This window comes from Mastigoproctus giganteus, chromosome 12 (assembly GCF_048544385.1).
Source record: "Mastigoproctus giganteus isolate SK-2022 chromosome 12, ASM4854438v1, whole genome shotgun sequence".
In the NCBI taxonomy this organism is placed as follows: Eukaryota; Metazoa; Arthropoda; class Arachnida; order Uropygi; family Thelyphonidae; genus Mastigoproctus; species Mastigoproctus giganteus.
This window is the reverse complement of record NC_143586.1, coordinates 85,839,862-85,862,993: the sequence shown is the minus strand read 5'-3', so window position 1 is coordinate 85,862,993 and position 23,132 is coordinate 85,839,862. Positions and strand designations below refer to the sequence as shown.

General features: G+C 36.3%; 1 protein-coding gene and 1 non-coding gene across 2 annotated transcripts in view; one reads left to right on the top strand and one right to left on the bottom strand.

Annotated features, from left to right (window-relative positions):
- Window positions 1-1,896: 1,896 nt before the first annotated feature.
- Window positions 1,897-1,968, bottom strand: TRNAP-CGG (transfer RNA proline (anticodon CGG)). The gene has a single exon. It is a non-coding gene; the product is annotated as a tRNA-Pro (tRNA).
- A 273-nt stretch (window positions 1,969-2,241) lies between these two features.
- LOC150077243 (reactive oxygen species modulator 1) overlaps window positions 2,242-23,132 on the top strand; it is a 59,718-nt gene continuing 38,827 nt past the window's right edge. The window contains exon 1 of the mRNA XM_090386273.1: window positions 2,242-2,353. The gene's annotated coding sequence lies outside the window, so the exon portion shown is untranslated. The remainder of the gene's footprint in view (window positions 2,354-23,132) is intronic.

Below are 23,132 nucleotides of genomic sequence, written 5' to 3'. Positions count from 1 at the left end.
CGGTTCGCTCCCGTTTCTGGACGTGCTAGTGCATCGCGTAGGCCCACATCTAGAGACCTCAGTATACCGCAAACCCATGTGGTGCGGTCAATTCACCAACTACGGGTCCGGCCACGCTCCAAGCCATCTCAATAGCACTGCCCGCACCCTGTTCTCCAGGGCCTGGAGCCATTCCAGCACCGACACAATTAGACGTAACGAGATCTCCCGTGTGAAGGCGGACTTAACCAGATGCGGTTATCCATCCCATGTACTAAACAGATGCTTGTTACAGGCACAAGAACTTACTTCCAACCCAAGACCTCCGAAGCAAGTCGGCATATCATCCGCCTACATTCCGTACTATCCAGGAGTGTCAGGACGTATCTCGAAGATCCTGAGAAGTTACAACATAAAATGTGTACAATTACCAGGTAGGAACCTACGTTCACTTGTCTCCAGTGTGAAGACCCCTGTCACACCTGTCTTATGCAGCAATGTAGTGTACCGTATCACCTGTAGGGCCTGTAACAGTTGCTACGTAGGTGAGACATCGAGACGTCTCCAGGATCGCCTCACGGAACACGACAGAGCAATCCGGCTTGCCGAAACTGACCAGTCCGCGCTTGCAGAACATTTTTGGGCTACCAACCACGATCTTGACCCCAAGCGCGACTTTGAGATAGTGGACCACGCGCGACACTTTCGCCACCGCCTATGGCTAGAGTCACTAAACATAATGAACAACCCTAAGGCATTAAATCGCCAGAAAGGCATGCGTATACATCCAATCCTGGAGACAACCGTTTTATTGATGGATGATCACTGGCGCAAGGCAGCACACGTCCGTGCTACAACAATGACGAATGAGTAACGTGCCACACTTTGCTTGTAATGTATTCAAATTTGTCAGTTGACGAAGGGACACGAGTTCCGAAAGCTACTGGAAATATTTTATTTTATTTTATTTTATACTGGGTATACTTTAAATAAATATCTATTTGTTATATATATATTTGGTTTAAAGGTAGCAACAGTTCAAGATATTATTAATAATAGAAATAAAAATAATAATAATAGATTATTATTTTTTCTTCACGACTACTAACTTATATATAATATAAAAAAGTTATATGATAGTTATCATAATAATATAATTATAAGGATGTACCTTTTTATAATAAAATAAATACTCGATTTTAAAAAATAATAAGTTTAACTTAAATTCAAATTATGTGGCACTCCTGGAATGTTGCGGCACCCCGGTTGAAAGCCACTGACCTATATCATTAAATTTTGCATTGATTTGTGTTCTTAGTTTTTTGTCGTTTTCTTCATTACTCTGGATTACCGCTTAATCCGATGCCTTCTTCCCCAATTATTCCGGATTAGCGAGGGTTACTGTATATATATATATATATATATATATATAATTAAATAACTAAAAGTTATTAAATAATTTCTTTATATAATATTTAAAATTAATATTATTTATTTAATAAAATTTATTTAAAATTTTTAAATAAATAAATAAAAAATCCTCTAGTTTGAAAACAAGGAAAAAAAATAATAATATTAATAAGTTGCAAATAGTGTTTTTATGATACTGAAAAATTTCACTACACTTGTAATTTATTACTTATTTTGAAGTTTCAAAGTTACTACAAGTATGTAGATATATTAGGAAAAATAAAGTAATTTCACTGATCCGTTTGTATAAAAGAATTTAATTAATCCGTTTGAATTTTTTAAATTTTCTTTTTTTTTTCTGAGAAGCAGAATTATTTTATATCTGCAACATTGGAAACGAGTGTTAATGAATATAAATGTGATTAACATGATGTAAGTGAAACTTCATATTCTTAATGTGGAACTTTTGTAAAATGACGACAGAAAAAATTTCAATAAAATTTATGTGGGCTCAGCCGGGATTTGAACCCGGGACCTCTCGCACCCGAAGCGAGAATCATACCCCTAGACCACTGAGCCACGATGCTCTTTTTGATAAAAGTTGTATATTAATGTTAACACTTGTTCCCCCCCTTTACTAAAAAAATTGTTTTTTTTAAAAATTAACATAGAAATTGATAGGTTTATTTCATTTTACGCGAAATGTGGCCGAATAACTAAAATTTAGCTTACAGTTACAAAACTTTCACTACACGGCTTGTAAAATGATTTCATCAGTTTTATTGCTTTACGTAAGTTGAAATTCTTGTAATGCTCGATTTTGAACAATCTCACAAATTTCTTATACAAATTCGTGCTATTATCTGCTCTCTATAGGTTGCGGTTGTTTAGCTTGTCAGAGTAAGGTGACTACGTGATTTTCCGAGTCTAGATTCACATATGTGTTAGCAAGCTGTTTTTATGGGTGAGGTACTACTGTTTTGTAATCCTTGATTAAAATGTAATTGAAGGCATGCTTTCCCCACCCCTTTTTTTTTCTTATGGCTGTTCAAAAGTGGATGTTCGAGTTCTTACCTTGCGTATTGAGCACCATTCTTCTTTCTTGAATGATGATAATGTTCATTAAAATTTCAGACGTTTATTGTTGGTAGTCAGTTAGATTGATATTGTTTCATAATTGCTGTTAATTTAAGTTTGCATTTACTGACGATTTATATTTGGTTATTTTTATAATAGACCAATTTACTGATTAAGTTAAAAAAAAAAAAAAAAAAACAAAGAACACAACAGTAAACAACCTTGGGAGAGTACCGAACTGGGGCTAATAAATTTATAATTGGGTCCGTTCTGTTCTGTGCAATGATATATAATAAATCTTAATACTCAACAAAGTGAATCTGCAAACCTTGAAGTATATTTCAAGTTTAATTCTGTTCAATTGTTTTTATAAGTCAGTTTTCATTAAAAAAAAAATCGTTAATTAGATAAACTGATTTGAGCTATCATAAACTCCATTTCTTTTATCAGCTTTACACCGCTAGTTTTCATTTGTTTTCTGTAATTGAAATTACATATCAAAAGTATCTGAATTTTAATATATATTTGAATTGAATAAATTTACATCATTCAATGCTACCTTCATTTTGGACCTTATAATTTTCATTCAGGTCTTCTGAATGAAATTGTAAATTTACATCATTCAATGCTACCTTCATTTTGGACCTTATAATTTTCATTCAGGTCTTCTGTCTAGTTTACTTTCCTTTTGTTTTGTAGCCATCTTATACTCTTGTAAAATTTGGCACAATTTGACCTTGCTGTTTTGTTTCTAGATTATTCTATACAAAGATGATGTGAGCTTTACATTCTGAAGGATCCAGAGTGGGGTAGTCAGCTCATTTACATTCTGAAAGTAGTGGAAATTTTCTCAGGCTCTTGTGAAGAGTCTGAGTAAATTTGAGCATAATTTTTAATTACTGTCAATCATATACATTGTCATTGTTATATTGCCATCCCCTAGAAAAATGTCTGGATTGCTAGTGTATGAAAGCAGATTCATCATATATGAAAACCTTTCATGACTTCACAAAATTAAAGAAAGGCATATTGAGCAAAATACAATTCATGTAAGTTTGTGTTTAGGGATTAATTTTTTGAAGTTTATTAATGTTGTTATGACTTTATTTCACTTTGTGAAAAATCACAGTTACCAAGGAGAATTAGTTTTGCCCATACTTCATTTCTCTGTGACTTTTTGGTATTTAATATTTATGTCATATTTTTCTGTGTAATTTTTTTTTTTTTTTTTTTTTACTACAGATTTCCTTTTTTATATATGTGGAGATGGCTGTAGAAGCAGCACTTTAACATTTGCTACAATACAAAAAAATTGAAACTGTCTTATATTGTATCATGGCAAATGAATTAACAGGTAATGAAATATATATCATGAAATTTCATGAAATATATAAAGATAAATTTCATTTATCTTCATGACAAGATAAATGAAGCATTTAATGAATATTCTTTTGTGGAGCAAGACTGTAAATTTTATTTGACAGTAAGGAAAGAAGAGTAAAGAACTAGTACAGGACTCAGAAACTGTCACTCATGCCAACTATTACATGTGCTTTCAAATGGTTGTACCATATAGCTGATACTAAAACATGCAACAGTGCCGCTGGAATATATTATGTCTTGTTTCAGCACCTTGATGACAAAAACTTACAACTGCCACTAGACTTTTTTTTTTAACTGAATCTTCCTGGAAAATATTTATCCAATCTCTTGGCACCATGCTACAGTTTTGGCTTTTTTGAAACCTGGAAAAGATACCTCCAGTCCTTATAGTTACAAGCCAATCTCTCTGTCAGGTTGCCTTGGTAAAATTCTCGAAAAAATGATCCACAGTTGACTCATTTGGATCATGGAAAGTCAACATCCACTACTCAGTGGATATAATAGTAATAGTCAGTATGGCTTTTGCCAGAACAGGTCCTCCTTAGATCTGATGATCAAGGCTGAATCTGAAATTTGCAATGCCTTTGTGAAAAACAAACACCCTGTTATGGTCTCCATAGATATAGAGAAGGCATTTGATACTACCTGGCATTCTCAGTGACTTTCATACTCTTGGCCTACAAGGCAACCTGCCAATATTTATTAGGAACTTTCACCAGAGCTGCTCTTTCCAGGTTCGATATCAAAACTCCCTTTCTACTACATTCTCGCAGGAAGAAGGAGAACCACAAAGGGTCAGTATTGAGTGCAACCCTGTTTGCCCTTAGAATTGATTCCATTACAAAAGAACTCCCAAATACTTCCAAGGCGTATCTTTACACTGACGATCTCTCTATTTCTTGCCATTCTCAGAACATGAGATCTATTGAATGGCAGTTGCAGATGCTCCTCTAAAAGTACAAAAGTGAGCTGAGATCAACGGATATCATCTTTCCCATCAGAAAACAGTTGCAATCAACATAAATTACATACAGGTTCTAAACTTTGGATATCAAATTTCATTATTCCGATTGCCAACAATATCAGATTCTTGGGATTGATCCTTGACAGCAAGTTAAACTTCTTTCAGCACATTAAATCAATATGTACTAATTGTCTCAAAAAGCCGAACGTGCTAAGAGCTTTATCTGCTCTGTCTTGGGGAGCAGATTGTACGACTTTGCTGCTCTTATGTGGAGCACTGATTAGATCCCATTTGGATTATGATGCTCCAGTTTGTGATTCTGCCTGAAGGAGTGTATTACGTTGACTGGATCCTATACAACACAATGCATTGGGGATTGCACTTGGTGTTTATAGGATATCTCCAACGTATAGTCTGTATATTGAAGCCCATGAGTCCCCTCTGTAGAAGAATGTTATTACTTAAATATGCAGCCAAAATACAAAGTTGCTATCTGCATCCTATTCAGCCATATCTCTTTAATCCACCACTTCACAATATCTGTAGGAATAAACCAAATAAAATACGACCAGCAGGCCTACAGCTCCTTGAAATATCACAGAATTATAAGGTTCCTCTTCTCAAAAGGAAACAGCTAAAAGAATTACTCTCACCCACCTTGGACCCCCTTTCCTTAACTCATCTGTGATACTTATTTTCTCCAATTGGGAAAGAATTGTCTACTGAATCTGAATGTGCAACAACTCTGTGCTGGCTATACTCAAAATTATGCTAACTTCTTTCCAATATATATGAATGGTTCCAGATATCATTCAACGGTTGTAGCAGCAGCAGTGTTTCCCTCTGCTATCATATCAGCTTCTCTTCTCTTCCACCTGACTACAGCAACTTTTCAGTGGAACTATATGCAATACAATTAGCTCTAGAAAATTTGACTTTTCATCCACTTGCAAAATATTTAGTTTACACTGACACTCTCAGCTCAGTTAGAGTAGTGAAAAATCCCTTTCATATGGATCACCCTGTTTTAAGCCAAATCAGGTGTTTACTATTGCAAATTGAAGATTGCCAGCAACTAGGGAACTTGCTGGATTCCAGCACATTCGGGCATAAAAGGAAATGAACTGGCTGATATATATATCCTAAAAATCCATCAACTTTAGATAACCTCTGTCCTTATTCCAGCCTCTGATTGTAATATCATAAATCAAGCAGCATGCCATGCACAGTGGACAGAGCTATGGCATAACCAATGGAAACAGGATCCAAAATTTTGGCACTCAAGTATTCAGACAATGTGGCGAGAAGAAGTGGTACTCGCACAGATAAGAATAGGACATACTCGTCTCCATCTACTCACAAGCAATGATCCTCCTCAGTGTTCACATTGCTCAGAACATCTAACAGTCGAACATATTTTGATTGACTCTCCACACTATCAACAACATTGAATTTCAATATTTCGCTCTCTGGCTAAGCTCCAAGAACCGATGACATTAAATCATATCATTCAAGAGGAGCCAGGTGGGCAGGAGCAGCAGTGCGTAGCACACGCTTCTTGATTAGACCGGGGTTCGAGCCTGTGACCACCAAATATAGAGGATGCGGAAAGGTCAGGGAATGACCACCACATATTCCCAGAGCAATATGGCCTTAGTTGCTAATGCTCTTAAAAACCAAAATAACAACAACATCAAGAGGAGGCAAATATTAATGTACTTTTCTGTTTTTTGGAATACATTGGAACAAATTGGAATGTATGATCGTTTATAAATAGTTTCTGAACTGAAATGAAATTGAGCTGGCTTCATCTTAATTATTTTCCAACATTCCTATGAATAGGCACACTATAGCTACAGCAGCTTGTGCACCATTAAACTCTCATACTACACACACACACACACACACACACACACACACACACACACTTTCAAATGGCATTGTGAGATGATTTCAGTTGGTTATTCTAATAAGTTTTGTCATGAAAGCCATAACAGAGACAGAGAAGTGTCTTTTAATTTAATTTAATTTTAAATGGAAGCATCTTAAATATATTTTAAAAACCTTAATTTACTTGTGTGACTTCATAGCATTTTATATATAGACCTGATTTTAAAAAGTTATTACTGGCACAGTTGACTCTACATTAAAATGAGTTTAGTATATGAAACTAAGTGTCAGAATGAATTTAGTGCTCTGCTTTTACAAGTTGTGACTTCCAAACTAGTATATACACTTATGAATATATAAATGGAAAAAATATATGTTTTATTACAAAAATTGCTGATATGGCACTCTATGATGATATGGCTATACACCATCTCCAGTTTGGGAAAAATGGATTAGACTTGCCATCCACATGTTAGAAACAGGTGTACAAGCACCTGCATTAAAACTAGAAGTAAGCATAGTGTTGGATTACTCAGTAGGCACATGCCCTTAGGGATCCTCAAGGTTAAGGAGTTGATCTATATAAGCAATATTACTGAAAACATTAAATAATAAAAATTATAGTATTTTCTTATTAATACAGTAATCTCTGTAATTTCAATGCATGATTTACGTGGTGCAATTTGTTCGGTTCATGAACTCTTTTCTTGTTACCCATTTGATTTGCACTTTGGAAGCTCTGCCAACTGATGTGTGGTAAAATTTGTGTTACATCATGTTTCATGTGACTATGCAACTTGTGTGGGGGAGTATGGCCATGGGAAATATAGTATTACCCCAGTCTGGGTGCCTAAGGGTTGAAAGTGTCTTAATTTGTCACTGAGTAAACAGACAGATTTATACAGTAGCTGGGGTTGAAGCACCGAGATTAGCAAATTCCAGCTGGAGTCATTGTAGAATACCATATCAGTAGTTAATCTGTTTATGTCATGTCAGCAAAACTGTACCACAACTAGATCATTGGTGGTTGATGTAATCACTAAGTAGAGACTTCATGGTTCTACAGCCCAGGAAGTGTTTGGATAGACCACAGACATTGGAGGACACTTAGAAGAGTAGTATGTAGATTCCATTCGTTCTCATTGGACACTGTCAACCAAGAATTCAGGAAGCTACAAGAACTGATATTAGTTCAAGGACAATGTGTGCAGTGCTGTATAGCATTGATTTTTTACAGAAGAGCTTAATCATGCAGGCCAACCATTGGTTCTGGGTGCAAAGCAATTCCAGTTACCAAGTGATTCCTAGTGTTGATCTATAGTAAGTTTTCTACGAAACAGTGTTCTATATTTCATATTTCTGAGTAGAGAATTTAAAATTATCTCTCTGCCAGAAAGCCCAAACAGAAAGTGTTTGAAGTCCCAGAAGGAAAGTCACCTTTTTGGTTTATTACATAACAGAACTAGTCACTAACACTAATTTCCAGCCAATGGTCACTGGGTGACACTGTTCCTGCCTTCACATGGTGGAGCTGTATGCTTGGGAGGAAAATCCTCACTCCCAGGTCAAAAAGGAACAAGCATAGAGAACCCAATGATTCGCTCATATGGGATAGTACCCTCCAACCAGACCAGTGATCCACTTGCCGACTGCACTTAGTCACATATCAAGTGTTAGTGAAAGAGAAGAGCACGGTTTTCAACTGTTCCTCTCTTTCTTATAATACATTCTATAAGCCAGGGTGGCCAACGAGTCGATCGCAGATTTAATTTTGGTCGATCACGACGAATTTTAAACATACAGTCATCCCTCGATTTGTGCAATGAAATTTTTGAGATGGTAGATCACGGCACATTTTGAAGGAAAAAAGTAGATCGCATCACAAATTAAGTTGGTCACTGCTGCTATAAGCAATCAGTCTGTGAGAAAACTTTCTCCCTTTCTTATACAAAAATGTGTAGAGGTGCTGTCAGCTCTTCCAAAATGGTGAGGTGACTTAAATCTGGAGATCTACTAGTGGAAGTGATAAACCATCGTTACTCAGAAAAACTACTCACATCTCTACTCTTGAAATAATAATACTTATAAAGGTCTCTCCTCATGTCACACATCCACCTCAAAAGGCATCATTGCATAGGGGGAGTTTCTTGATGTCCCAGGTGAGGAAATAAAACTTGAACTCTCCATGACCAAGGGATGCAAAAAAGAAGTCTCTAAATGAGATGGAAAACTTGTTCCTACATGGAATGCAATCCTCACCTTTAACTTGCCTAATCTACCAACACCAGTAAAAGCCAGTTATTTAAACTTCAAAGTCAGACCATTCATTCCAACCTAGTAAGGTGCTTATGTGCCAAAAATATGGGCACTTGCAGGTCCAAACTGTTTGAATAGACAGATTCTGTCAGTTCAAAGACTAGTAGAAAAGAGAGAAGAAAATACAGCAATATAAAATCATATATAAAGTTACCTATCAACAAGCTAAAAACTATATATGACCACTTTCAACTAAACCCACATTTGTTTAAATTCCTAAAACTACAGCATCCCAAACGGATGTAACAGTCTCCCCAAAGCTCTCAGTAGCCAATTGGGTTGACTTCCTTCTTTCTACATTAAAACTTACTATGCAACAAAAACAACATGTAAATATCAAATACTCAAGACTCAGCCCATAATTTTCAAACAAAATTGAAGCTACAGAAACTGAAAAATTGGATGTAAAGGAGTGTGTGATACAGCAAGCATGGACACACAAATGATAATCCAAATATGGACAACTCCATCTTAGAAATATATGCAGAGGAAGAAATGGATACTGGAAAGGTAGTGTTTCCTAAAAAGGGGAAATCAAATAAAAACAAGCAGAAAGGCATCTAAAATCTAAATAATTAATATGTTATTACAATGGAATTGTAGAGGCTTTTGCAGCAACCTAGATGATATTTGTGATCTCCTTGACAAGTACAATCCTATTGGAATATGCTTATAGGAAACTAACCTAACAGCTCAAAACTGACACACTTAAACACTACAAATTTATAGACAAGGTAGGGTTATCCCAAATACACCTCATGGAGGCACAGTATCATAATACACTCTCTTATTTCAATAAAATTCATTTGCAGATGCAACTAAAAGGATTTTTCAGTGCACATTATCATTGGCATTACTTTAAAGGTTAGTATTAGTAGTGGCAAATGATGCAAGAAAGGTTACAAGTTCAGAATCTCATCCATTTGAATACTGGTCCACATACATAAGGACAAGAACTTGTTGAACTTACATATATATATAGTCAGGTATAAGAAATTGTTGAACTTGTCCCTGTACATATATGCACCAAGGACAAGTTCAGCAATTGATTTATCAAAATGTTCTCCAGTTCTCTAATTTAAAATATTTGGACAATTCATGGTGATGGTGACCTATTAACTAGCGATCACTAACCAATAATCTGTACATCTATAGCAAATTGTAAATGGGAAGTATTCAGGGATGTAATTGCAGAAGCTACTAGGCTTTTTATACCAATTAAGAGATACTGTTGCAATGCTTAGACCTAAACGGATGTGAGATGATCTGTGACTTGTGGCAAAGAAGAAAAATGCACGAAATGCATATAAATCATCTGGTGATACAGAAAACCGTAGTAGATATAAAATAGTCTGTAATGAAATCACACAAAGGATATTAAGCTAGCTAATGCAGGTTACAAGAAGTCTGGCAAAGAATGTAAAGATATATTAACTTATGTAAACACTAGAAGGAAGGTGATGAATTCCGTTGGTCCGCTAGATATAAATGGTTTAACTGTTGATGATTCTGCTTAGGTTGCTGACAGAATGAATAGTTATTTTGCATCTACATTCATACATGAGGAATTTTTTTTGGGATGGAGATACCAGAAGGGTATCAAATTCTAATAGGAAGTGTATAATTTTGTGATACCTGAGAGGAAAGCGAAAGAGAAACTGTTGAAGCTTATTATGAGAGTATCCTTGGATTCAGGCGAGGCCCCCATGGCCTGGTGATGTGCAAATGTCACAAAGTAATTACATATTAGCTTGACTTCTGTTCCAGGGAAAATAATAAAAATAGTCATTAGTCATTGCATGTAGTTATACTGCATGAATTTGTTAAGGGGCAGTCTTGTCTAGCCAATCTGATTGGATATTGTGAAGCAGTAATGAAAGAACTGGGTGCAGAAATTAATTTTGACATAAAATTGGAGCAGTGTAACATCAGGGACAAGTTTCTGTTACAGTTGAGCGGGAGAAGACTGAGTGGTTATGAATGGGCAATGCTCTTCTTGGACTAATGTTAGTGGAGTTTCCCAGGTTCGGTGGTGGGCCCATTGCTCTGTTAAATATTTATTAATGATATTGATGAAAGCATTTCAGATATAATATCTAAGTTTGCAGATGATACGAAGGTTGGCGAGGTGGTTAATGACAGTAATCAGGTTATGCTATTGCAATATGAGCTAGACGAATTAGGCAGATGGGCTGGGATGTTAGCAATTGATGGTTAACATTGCCAAATGCAAGGTACTTCATAGAGGTGACAGTAATCCCAGATCAGTATACCAACTGTGTGTGGTAGACCTGCATATTATCTTATGCAGGGCAGCTCGAGAACTTTAGTTAACTCTGCTGTGGTATGTATAGTGTTATTTATAATGCGGCTCTGGGGGTTCCCCCAAACTCCGCGTCAGGCAGTGTGATGAATACAAAACTCTGTAAAGGCCAGATTTATGTAGGTTAGTGAGTGTTTGCATAGTATTAGTGTGGGGTTGTGTTCCTCCTATTCCCGGCCTCTTAGCCTAAGAGCCTGTGTTTTCACACAAAAACCTCTAGTTTACCTTCCAACACCACAAAGAGGCTGGCCGGGTAGTAGGAAGTATAAAGCACTGGCGGGGCGACCCCCACCCGGTAACCAAGGCTACAGATAGGGAGAGCCCATGAAAAAAAAAAAAAGCGTGTTTGTACCTGTATGCACGAAAAATGTTTTGTGTGAAAATGTCTTTGACAAAAATGTGAAAAGAAAATGATGCAAATTACGTCACTTCCTAAACGATGCTAATGCAGTCACTAATGTTGATTTGGTAGAGTAAGTAGCGGGCGTGAGCCTGCTACTTACTCTGCCGAATCAACCTTCCACTGGTAAGTAGCAGGCGTGAGATGGAAGGTCGAATGTCAATAACCCTACTCTTTATCCTGAAGGTGATGGCCAATTTATGGATGACAGTGCCACAGCAGCAATGAAGTTCTTCGACTTTTTACTCCGACTTTGGAGTAAGAAGTCCAATGCTGGAAGAGTTGTTAGTAGTAATAACAGTTAACTACTAATTCTTCCAGCAACAATAGTTAAAATATTAACTATTATTACTACTAACTACCGTTAACGATCCAGTGAATATTCCTCCTATTCCCTGTTAGTTAATGTTGTTAGTTATTACTACTAACATTATATTCCTAGTAGTATAACGTTAGTAGTAATATTGTTTATAGTTAACTATAAACTTGATGTTAGTTGTAAAAACTATATACTACACATTATTAGTTTTAGGAGTATAACTACTAACTGTATACTATTATATACCCCTCTTCATAGTTAACTATATCCTATTTAGCAGGGGTGGCCAACAAGTCGATCGCAGCTTTAATTTCGGTTGATCACAACAAATTTTAAGTATACAGTAAACCCTTGATTTAATGGACCCCGATTTAATGGATTTCAGATTTAACAGACCGGAAAAATAATAATACAGTAATGTGCATGTTAATCTCGACCATGTTATTTTTTTTAGGTTATACAAAACTTCAGTGTTATTATTAATTAAAAATTAATAATAATTACCTATTTCCATTAATAATAATTACCTATTACCTACCTATAAATTAAGCTAAGCTATACAAACGATCTAGTTACCTATTTCCATTATTGTTTTGATAATTACCTACTTTTATTTTTATAATCAAATTCAGGAAATTGTTTTTTATTCTTTCTGAAAACATGTTCAAATAGCTGTTTTCTCAGATAACAGATAAGAGCAGGCGGTGATTGCAAGCTGAACGTGACTCGGGACACTAAACTGCAGGTCTACCGTCTCGCTTTGTTTCAGTCTCAGTCTTCCTCAAGCTGTTGTGTGGTCAGGTTGTATACAGTGTTTCTGAATTGTGACTTTATTTATTAAATAAATAATTTTGCAATCCTTGCAATTTAAAATGGCATCAAGTGATAGAGGAGTTAAAAGAAAATGTGCGAACTTAAATGTGGCACAGAAATTAGAACAAGGCGTCTCAGTAGCATGTTTGTGAAATTTATGCCGTAAAAAAAAAAAAAAACTATTTCTGATATCCGTAAATCAAAGCCCAAATTGCAACATAATTTTATATTGTACAGTACTGTATATTGTATTAAAGCTTTTTTTTTTTTTTTTTACATTAAGAACAATAAAAAATGCCCCCCAGGTTACATTCGATTTAATGGACTTTCGGAATTAACAGATACCCCTTTTCCCTTATTAGTCCGTTAAATCGAGGGTTTACTGTATATAAAAAATATTAATAACCGGACAGTACTTTATGTTAATTTAATACCCTTTGATTTAAAATGAATACTACGAAAAAGAGTAAAACATATAATTTTCATCAAGAGTGGGAACTAGAATACTTCTTTGTAATGATAAAAGAAAAATGTTTGATTTGCAATGCTTCCGTGTCTATGCCAAAAAAGGAAATTTAGAAATTTACTCCATGGTAAATACCAATCAGATTATCCGCCTAATAGTGACCTTAGAAAAAATGAATTAAAAGAACTTAAATCCAGATTATTCACACAACAAAATTTCTTCATGACACCTAATTTACACTCTAAAGCAGTAACTGTAGCATCATTTAAAGTGAGTCATCTTGCAAAAAAATGCAAACCATTTTCTGATGGTCAATTCATCAGATGAATTTTTAGAAATAACAGATTCTCTTTTTAAAAAATTTTAAGAACAAAAATTAAATTAAACGTGCTCTTCAAGATCTGCAATTATCTCGAAATACTGTGATGCAATGCATCAAAAAAATGAGGAAAAATATGAGCGAACAATTGCGTGCTCATATTGCTAATTGTGTGTCCTTGACTTTACAACTAGATGAATCTACAGATGTCAGTGATACAGCTCAATTGCTCGTTTTTATTTATATGGTTTTCAGTGATTCTGCCACTAGAAAAGAACTGCTGTGTATGGTTTCATTAAAAGAAAAAACTAGAGATCTTGATATATTTAACGCATTAAAAAATTTTATTGAAAAAATTAAATTACCACTATTTAAGCTTGTATAAATAATAACAGATGGAGTCAAAGCAATGATGGGGCATCTTAATGGATTCATTGCATTGTACCAAAAGGATGATGAATTCCCAGATTTCTTAGTTACCACTGTACCATCCACCAACAAGTGTTAGCCAGCAAAAAATTAAATATTAAAAGTGTTATAGACGTAGCTTTCAAAACCGTGAATTCCATCAGAGGATAATCTCTTCAAAGGAGACTTTTCAAAATGCAACTCAATGAAAATGAACCAGATCTGATATTACGTACAGATGTGAGGTGGCTGAGTTGGAATAAGTTTCTACAGAAATTTTGAAATTTGCTGAATGAAATTAAAAAATTTGTTGATCAAAGAGGAGATGATTATTAACAGCTACAAGATACAGAGTGGTTGTGTGATTTGGCTTTTTTGGCAGCTTTTACCAGTAAATTTAGTGATTTGAATTTGGAATTACAAAGAAAAAATAAAAATGTGGGTGACATGATTAGTAGTATTTCTGCATATAAATATCTATTTTTGGCAATGAAGCTCTCAAAGAAAAAAATTCGATCATTTTGCAAATATGCAAGATCATTTGCAAAAATATTCGGTTTTTGAATTTAATAGAAATATATGTTTCTGAAATTGAGAAAGTTGTGGATGATTTTGAAAACAGATTCAGTTATTTTAAAACAACTGAAGACATTGTTCAATGTATTTCTTATCCATTTAATGTTGACTTAGATACGAAACAAATTGCAGAAGAAATTTCTGAGATTTTTCACATGGAGAAAATATTATTATTTGAAAATGAAATTATTACATTGTGAAGCGATATGCCTAAAAGCCATATCGTCATAAAAAGACTTTTGGAAATATGTTTTCCGAGAAAAATACCCAAATGTAAAAAAATGCAGTGAACTTTTAAATTTCTGTTTTGGTTCCACGTATCTATGGGAATCGGCCTTTTCGTTTTTGAAACAAACAAAGACGAAGAATTGCTCTACTCTTACAGACTTGAATACAGAAGATTCTTTATGGTTGGCCTTATCATGGTATATCCCCGATTTTGAAAGCTTGGCAGATGACATGAAGACACAAACTTCACATAAATTAAAAATTTAAATACATATGAATTTAAATAGTATGAAACAGAGCTGTAATACTCAATATGTTCTACATTGATGATAATATTAGTAAATTAATAAGAGGAGTTTACCTCAATATAGTACGTGGAACACTAGAGGGTATCATTCGGAAGGTATCATCTGGAGGGTATCATTCGGAAGTGTTCCACGTACTATATTGAGGTAAACTCCTCTTATTAATTTACTAGTATGAATTTAAAATAAAAATTCTGAATTGTATTATAATTTTAAAATTTATAAACAACATTTTTAAATATGTGTTGATTAACTTTTTTAACCATGTGTAATGAAATTCTTGAGATGGTAGATCGTGGAACATTTTGAAGAAAAAATAGATCGCATCACAAATTAATTTGGCCACCCCTGCTATATAGTATATTAGTAGTTATACTATACAGTGTAACTAGAGAGGTCTGCATGGACTTGGGCCAGTTAAAACGAACGATGTTCAGACTCTGGTCAGGAACAAATAATCGAAATGAATTGTCATTTCAAATGTTTCAGGCTATTTCTTACATATATTTTTTTATATATTTAAATTTTTAAAGGTTTTTTAGAAAAAAATGTCCATTGTCTGTTGATACTTTTAATTGGCCAATAAGGCACACTTCGCCAACATTTCCAAAATTCATTGAAATTAGTACTGTTTCGTGGAAATAACCCGCCAGCAGTGCAAGCTCCAAAAGAAATTTTAGTGCAGCCAGATTAGCAGTGCAAGAGCATCAAAAGTCAACTTTATTTTATTTCTGCTCAACAATTTGCAATAAAAAGCGTGTGAAGAGAGGTGGATATCAATATTCGTTTTGGAATTATATTAAATATGGTAAATTGAAAATTTATTACATTTTCTTTCCTTATAATTAATATTGATAATTATTTTGGATAGTTATTATTGTTATATAATTATTAATATTAAATTTTGAATATGAAAGTTTATTTCTTTATTATTATGAAACTTCAGAAACTAATGCTAGCGATTTTATTTATATAAAAAGTTTCAGTCAGGCTGGGATAAAAATCGGTTTGAGTGGGGTCGGGTATGGGTAATGAATTTGAGAAACAAATTCGGGCTCAGCTCGAGCCGTCTAGACTTCAGGGCAGGTTGGGTTAAGCAGGGAAAGCTTTTATTTTTGCTTAATATTACTACCCTTTATTTACTCTACCAAATCAACGTTAATGACTGAGTAAGCATCATTTCCATAAGGAAATTTCATTATCAATTGGTTTTGCTTCAGTTTGAATATGTAGTAGGTGCCACCATAGATGTTTTCACATAAAATAAAATAAAAAAAAAAAAGATGAAAATGGAAAGTAGTAGTGGGAGGGGGTTAAAGTGGTAGAGAAAAAGAGGAAGTCAATAATTAGTGTAGGTGCCTGCCTGGTTGAAGGGGGGAGCAGTATAGGGTCTCCAGGACTGGATTCCCATTCTGTCTTGGGGTTTGGAGCTGACAGGTGGTGGTGGAGTTATCTACCAAGCAAAAGGGGGCATCCAGGTTGGGGGAAGGGGAGTGAGAGAACAACCAACCTAGGTAGTACGAGAGCAAGTTCATAGGGAAAGGGATCCCTATGTTGGAGCACCTTTTTGCTGCTCATTCCCACACTGGTCAGTGATAAGTCCTACTGACCAGTGTCTGTCTCACACCGCGCTGGCTAAATAGCTATGGCGAGGTGTCTGCTTGGGTAGGCAGGGGGCCATGCTGGTCCATCTGCCCACCACTCAGTCTCTGCTCTCATTCTGGTATTTATTTATTTTTTATTTTTAAAATTTTTTTTCCTCTTCTGATTTTGTGCTTTTTCTTACATTTTCTGTGGCACTTCTGTCGCCAGGTGGGCAGGAGCGGCAGTGTGCGTAGCACACGCTTCTTGAACAGACCGGGGTTCGAGCCTGTGACCACCAAATACGGAGGATGCGGAAAGGTCAGGAAATGACCACCGCATATCCCCAGAGCAATATGGCCTTAGTTGCTAATGCTCCTAAAAACCAAAATAACAAACAAACAACATTTTCTGGTATGTATATATATATATATATATATATTTTTTTTTTTTTTTTTCTTTTTCTTTTTCTCATTTATCCTTCTTTCTCACACCAGGGGGGGGGATGTAATGGTGTGTGGAGTATCTTAATGTGCTAGATAACCAATAACTAAATTTAAGTAATTTAAAAGGGGTATAGAACAAGAAGTAAGGTATGTTAGTACTAAAATTGGACATGTATGTATCTTATTCTTTCACACTCATAGGCATACTCTCATTCATCCTTCTGGCATTCATCTCATTTGTTCGGCTCTTTCTTACTGGTATACACTTCTCTGGCACTCCAACTTACTAGTATTTTTCAGTTGCAGTGCAACCCCAGCTGCATTTCATGCAGATCAGGGAAGAGTACAGTGTGTTGGTGTTGTTAGTATATAGCAGAGGTTCCCAAATTTTCTCGGTTCACAGTGCCCTTAGTGTCAGTAATTTTTTCATGGTGTCCCAAGGCCAAAAGAAACACCTAACAGCTCTGTTTATTAAGCAGTTAGGTCCAATTTAATAAGTAATGTTGAAACTGTGAACTACCTCGAGCTAGTAGTTCGCAGGTTGTCTGACAGATGTTGAGCATTGCTTAAGATACTAACACAACCTGATATAAATCAGGTTGTGTTAGTATCTTAAGCTAAATAAATTATATATATATTTTTAAATTGTGTATTCATGCAGCCAATTACATTTGTTGCTTCACTCACTCACTCCCATTTACCACAACACTCATTCACTCTCTCTTGCTCCCTTACTGGATCACCCTCTTTCACCAAAACTAACATTCATTCCCTTTTATCACAACTCTTTTTTACTCAATCATTCAGTGCCCAGCACATTTACTCAGTCTTTCTTACTCTTTTACTCATTTAATTCATTCATACTTCTTTCACTCTACATTGCATCCCCTTGCTACTAGCTTATTAATATTTTTCAGCTAAGTTGCTTTCCCGGCTGCCTATACACCTCCCTCCTCTACATGATTACATAGTGGGTGTGGGGGTCCCCAGTTTCCTATACAGGGCAGAGCGTTCCTGGGGAGAAACCCCTGGTCATTCCAGTTTTGTCAAGTATCTGTCAAATTAAAAATTGCCAACATAAATATATAATAATAACTTTATCATCAGTTTGCTATACATAGAATGAATAATTTGACCAGTTCCAGAGGGTCGTTTTGCGGACCCCAGTTTGGGAACCGTTGATCTAGATCACTCATTTCTGCTTTTGCAGCTCAGCGTTGCAAGTTCTGTGAAGATATTCCAATTTGTTTTCTTTGTGTTATATCTTTTGATATCCAACAGGGATTGTTGGACTGTTTGTAACTGTTTATTTAGTTTGAAAGTAACTGCTGTATGACCTGATGTAATCCAGGATGGCTGGACACACCAGTCTGTAATTTTATAAGCTATTGAATTTGTAGCAGGAGTGACATCAGTGTCACTCCCCCACTTGGTGCTGCTAAAAGTTGGCAAGTTATTTGGCTGATTTAATACTTGAAATGTGGAGGTAACTATGTATTCAGTAAGTATCTGGCCACTGTTTGCCTGCTCTGTCTTCTGCACAGCTGTACTGTACTGTAAGGTTGACTGGCAGTTGACATCAGCACACACAGTAATGTTAACATTAAGTAGCAAATCTGTAACTACTTGTATTCAATAGTTTGATTTATATATTCAATCGTGATTTATATCTTCACCTGGTCTGGAATATAATGAAATAATATAAAACTGTCCCACAGCGCTGGTGATATGTGTACACACTGCACTGGGGAGCAGAAGTGACCCACTTCTATGATAGTAAGGTCAGTATTTTTTACACCTATTGCAGTAGAAGGGACACCACAGGCGTCCCTTCTACTGCTCATGGAATGCACCACAGGTGTATTCCATGATCATATAGCCTCTTGGGTATCCTTGAACTCTACACATATGTGTGTAGGGTTCTTGGAGTACCAAGTTATCTATATCATTTTCCTCTAATTTGAGTTTGATCTGATCAACAACTGAACGTGCTTTCTGAGCATTCAATTGGATGAAGTTTAGAGTCCTAGTCACATTCGTGTTCTCAGTCTGATCCATAATTGGTTCTAGATTGGGTTATCATTAGTTGAGGCATATGATACAAGAAAGCAAGTTTATACAGCATCAGCCAAAAAAAAAAAAAAAAAAACCCTTCCCATTTCACCCATCCAGTCATTCCACATGTTTGTCTAGTTCAGCCTTAAATTTATTTAAGCTATCAACTTCCACTACAACAGATGGAGGTCTGTTCCAGCAATCAACTACCCGCTGGCTAAAGGCAAACTTCCACACATCTATTCTACAACTGTCTTTCCTCAATTTGAATCTATGCCTCCCTCAGGTTCTTAATCTGAGCAAGTGGAAGTATCCCGTCAGCATTGAGCCTGCTCAAACCATTCACCTCAATCAGATCACCTTGCAGGTGCCTAGTCTCCAAATGCTGCAACTTGCAGAACTTAGGCATTTCTTCATAAGCGCATCCCTTTGTTCCTCTCGCCAATCTTGTTGCCCTTTCTGCACTTGTTCTAGCAATTCTACATCCTTCCTAAAATGAGGCCTCCAGACCTGTATGCCGTACTCAAGGTGTGGCTTGACCATTGCCTTATACAAAGGGATAATCACCTCCTTGTCTCTGCTAGCAAAATTCCTATATATCATTGACAAAATTCCATGACCTGCTCTGACACCCGTTTGCACTGCTCAGAGAACTTCATATCTGACTACTAAATTACCCCCAGGGTTGTTCATTTTCCACATCCCTGAGTGTAGTACCACACAGTTGGTATGTTTCTCTTGGGTTACTGCTACCCATATGCAGTACTTTGCGCATATGTCAATGTTAAACTTCAGTTGCCAGTTGTCAGCCCATCTGCCTAACTTTTTTAGATCCTGTTGTAATATCATACTGTCTTTAACAACCTTGCCAATCTTTGTATCATCTTCAAACTTGGACATTAAGGCTGATATGCCTTCATCGATATCATTGATAAATACACAAAACAACAATGGTCCCAGGGGAAGTCTTGTTAAGGGGAGGTCTTGCCTGACCAATTTGATTGGATACTATGATGCAGTCACAAAAGAACTGGATGCAGGGAATACCTTTGATATTATATACTTGGATCTTAGAAAGGCTTTTGATACTGTTGCACATGGAAGACTGCTGCACAAATTGGAGCAGTGTGGCATTGGAGGCAAATTGCTGCTATGGATAAAGGGGTGGTTGAGGGGGAGAAGACAGAGAGTGGTAATCAATGGACACTGCTCATTGTGGACCAGTGTTATTAGTGGAGTCCCTCAGAGTTCAATATTGGGTCCATTATTGTTTTCTGTATTTATAAATGATATTGATGATGGTATATCAAGCTTAATATCCAAGTTTGCAGACGATATGAAGGTTGGCAGGGTTGTCAAGGACACTACTGACACTATGCTACTGCAGCAGGATCTGGAAAGGTTGAGCAGATGGGCTGAGAGGTGGCAAATTAAGTTTAACATTGACAAATGTAAAGTACTACATATGGGAAACAGCAACCCCAGAGCAACGTATCAACTCTGTGGTACTACACTGACAGTGGTAAAGAATGAAAGGGACCTGGGGTGGTTGTGCAGACAGATATGAAGTTTTCTGAGCAGTGCAGACAGGCTGCAAGAGTAGCTCAGTGTATTGTCGATGATATATAGGAATTTTCTAGCAGGGATAAGGAGGTGATTATTCCCTTATATAAGGCAATGGTCAGGCCACACCTAGAGTACTGTATACAGGTCTGGAGGCCTTATTTCAAGAAGGATGTAGAGATGCTGGAACGAGTACAGAGAAGGGCAAAGATTAGTGAATGGAACAAAGGGTTGCTCTTATGAAGAAAGGCTTAAGTTTTGCAAATTACAGTGTCTGGAGACTAGGCACCAGTGAGGTGATCTGATAGAGGTGTATAAAGCCTTGAATGGTTTGACCATGCTCAGTGCTGATGGGATTCTTCCTCTTGCTCGGAATAATCACCTGAGAGGGCATAAATTCAAATTGAGGAAAGACAGATGTAGGATAGATGTGCGGAAATTTGCCTTTAGCCAGCGGATGGTTGGTTGGTGGAACAGACTTCCATCCCTTGTCGTGGAAGTTGATAGCCTAAATAAGTTTAAGGCTCAGCTGGACAGGTATTTTGAACGAACAGAGGGGTGAAGTGGAAGTGGTTATTTTTTATTTATTTATTTATTTATTTTTTTGGCTGATGCTGCATAAGCTTTCCCAAAATCCAAGTATATGATATCAAAATTATTTTTTGCATTCAGTTCTTTTGTGACCACATCGTAGTATCCAATCAAATTGGTCAGACAAGACTTCCCCTTAACAAACACATTCTGTGTCTGAACTATTACTGCAGTCTTGTCTAGGTGATCCTACACCTCTTTAATGTGCCTGCCTGGCAACCCAAAGGTCGCGGGTTCGAATCCTGCCTCAGGCTTGGATCAGAGTAGTGCAAAAAACCTTGGGATGTGCATTATAGCCACAGAAGCAGATGCTCCAACAACTAACAAAAAAAAAAAAAAAAAAAAAAAAAATCACCTCTTTAATCAGTGACTCCATTACTTTCCCTGAAACAGAAGTTAAACTAATAAGCATATAATTATTTTGTCACCCTTTCCACCCCCTTTGTGAATTGGAGATACATTTGCACATCTCCAGTCCATGAGGACCTCCCCTGACTCTAAGGATGTTCCCATAATTATGGCTAAGGGTTTGCTTATTTCCCTTGCTGCCTGCTTCAATATAACTGGATAGATTCCATCTGCCTCAGGTGCCATTTTTACATTTAATTTCAACACTTTCTCCTCCACTTTCCACTCAGTTATTGCAAAATCACTTAGCTCCCTGTTAGGGTTTGATAAACTTATGGCATTCCCCTCCTTGAATAATTCCTGATGTGTGAATTTAGATGCAAAATACTTATTCACTTTATCAGCTATATGAGCAGGATCATCAACAGTCGAACCAACTATGTTAAGTGGACCAATCTGATTCATTCCCTTCCTTCTAGAGTTTACATAAGGAAAGAACTCTGCTATTTTTCTTTGCATCCTTTGCCAAATATTTCTTGTAATCTGCCTTTGCCTGCCTAACCTCCTTTGTGATTTGATTACAGACTAGCTTATACCCGCTGTAGGCTTCTGTTTCACCTGATAATTTATATGTATCCCATGCATTTTTCTTCTCTGCCATGAGCCTCATTAATTCATCTGACATCCATTTAGGCCTGAACCTTGAACAGTATTTCTTAGTATGAAAAGCCTAGTAGCCTCCAAGATTAAGTCTCTCAAGGCTTCTCATTTAGAATTCACCGTTGGTAACATCATCAGTTGATCCCACTGTATAGAATTTAAAAACTGTCTGAGACCACTGTAGTCACCTTTACAAAAACAAAAACGCTTCCCTTTATCCTCGATGGTAGTTACATCTTTAAGTAAATCCCACATCAGTACACTGTGATCACTGTAACTTAGTGGTTCCTTTATCTGCAAATTCTTTATGCATTAATAATCACCGCTGATAATCAGATCAAGAGTATTACTCCCTCTGGTTGCCCCTCGAACATGTTGCTGTAGAAAAACAATCCTCCAATCCACAAAAGTTTTGCTAGCATGCGAGTGACCAACCCACAAGTTCCAGTTAATATCTGGAAAGTTAAAATCCCCCATTACAAGACATTCTGATTTACTGGTCCACTCTGTTTCTCTGTACAACTGTTCATTGTACTCATCAGAGTCATTAGGCGTATAACACACTCCTACTCTCATTTTCCCTTTCCCAGTGTTTATATCACACCAAACAGACTCAACATTGCACTGTCCACCCATGTCAACTGGATGCACTTCCTTAGGTTTTATGTGTTTCTTAACTAACAGCATAACCCTTACTACCCTGTCTATCCTT